Below are 2,139 nucleotides of genomic sequence, written 5' to 3' on the forward strand. Positions count from 1 at the left end.
TTAACAAAGCTAGGTACCAAAGGGGTAGAATACCGGGTATTTGCCCATGATGCCATAGAGGGAGACATTGGGCTAATGAATGGCGTTCTCAAACCACCATAGAGGGTACTCTGTTATCAAAAAACTGACAAGGACCACGTGTTTACCCATGATATCATGGATAAGGGATCAGACTCCATTGCCAAAAAACGGACAGGGGGGCCCAATGCTCTGGTGCACATGACCACAAATATATGGAGCACTGGAGGAACCGAGCAACACCATTAGGGTAATGCCCAAGACACATTATCCATTAGATCCCTCAATAGATAAAACAGAGAGAGTGCACGGCTGGACATGAATTTAATGGGATACTGGACACAGTTGCAGACCTTAGCATGATTTCTCGTTAAGAATGGCCAAAACATTGGCTGTTACAACAAGCCACTCAAATGCTTTGAGGCCTAGGAGTGGCAACTAATCCCCATAGAAGTGCAATGGTATTAGATTGGAAGGATCCTGAAGGATGTGAAGGAACTATACAGCCATATGTATTGCATCATCTTCCTATAAATTTAGGGGGATGAGATGTTCTGGATCAATTAGTTTTGACATTAACAAATAATATCAAAACAAATGTGCCCACTATTATGGCTAAACAAGGTTTTAGGAAAGGAAAAAAATTAGGAGAACAAGAAGAAGGTATAGCAGCACCAATACAAATAGATCAGGAACAGACAGACATGGATTGGGTGTTCAGGAGGGGTCACTGAGACAATAAAAATTACTTGGAGATCAGAAAGACCAGTATGGTTTCCTCAGTGGCCCCTGACTAAAGAAAAGATACAAGCAGCCCATGACCTGGTCAAATAACACTTAGTGGAGGGACATATACAACCTTCTGTATCTCCCCATAATACTACCATTTTTGTCATCAAAAAGAAATCTGGTAAATGGAGATTATTGCAAGATTTAGGAGCCATTAATAATGAGATGGTTATTATGGGACATGCTCAATCGGGGATTTCTCAATGGTCTGCTTTGCCAAAAACCTGGTATGTTTTAGTTATAGATATTAAAGATTGTTTTTATTTTCAATTCCAATTCATCCTGAGGATAGTTCGCGTTTTGCATTTACTATCCCTGCACTGAATCATGAATGTCCCAATCAGAGATATGAATGGAAAGTACTCCCTCAAGGGATGGCTAACAGCCCAACTATGTGTCAAACTTATGTTACCAAAGCAATCCAGCCACTTTGTGGTAGTGCTGGGGCATCTTTGCTGATGGTGTCATAGGTGGTAAAATTTTTCCAAAAAGAGCCATCTTTGTGCCCAGCAAGACAGCGGCAAACCCTAACCCTAACAATAACCCTAACACTTACCCTAAACCTAACCTTAAAGCTAACACTAACCCTAACAGAAACAAAAATCCTAACCCTAAACCTAACACTAACCTTAACAATAAATCTAACACTATCCCTGAATATAATCCTAAACCTAACCCAATCCCTAACCCTAAACCTAACCCTACACCTAAAACAAATCCTAACCGTAACCCTAAAACTAACAATAACACTAACCCTAACCCTAACCCTAACACCTACCCTAAACCTAACCCTAAAACTAACACTAACCCTAAGCCTCACTCTAAACTTAATCCTAACCAAACGCTAACGATAAAACTAATCATAAACCTAAGTCTAACCCTAAACCAAACACTAATTTTAACCCTAAATTTAACCTTAACAGTAACACTAACATTAACCCTACCCCTAACCATAAACCTAACATTAACACTAACTCTAACCCTAACACTAACAAGAAACCTAACTCTAATCCTAACCCTTAAACCAACCCTAAACCTAACCCTAAACCTAACACTAAACCTAACCCTAACCCTAACCCAAACACTAACCCTAGCACCAAACATAACAATAACTCTAAACATAACTCTAACACTAACACTAACCGTAACCCTAACCCTAACCTAACCCTAACCTTAACTCAAATCCACCCAAAACCATGACCATAACCCTAACTTAACCCCAGCCCTAAGCCTTACCTAACCCTAACGCTAACCTGAATCCTATCACAAATTCTAACACTAACCCTAACCCTAACACTAACACTAACCTTACCTGCAACCCTAACCCTGTTA

The sequence above is a fragment of the Marmota monax genome, unplaced genomic scaffold (genome assembly GCF_021218885.2).
Source record: "Marmota monax isolate L192 unplaced genomic scaffold, Marmota_monax_Labrador192_F-V1.1 WCK01_AAM20220418_F8-fsc00248, whole genome shotgun sequence".
In the NCBI taxonomy this organism is placed as follows: domain Eukaryota; kingdom Metazoa; phylum Chordata; class Mammalia; order Rodentia; family Sciuridae; genus Marmota; species Marmota monax.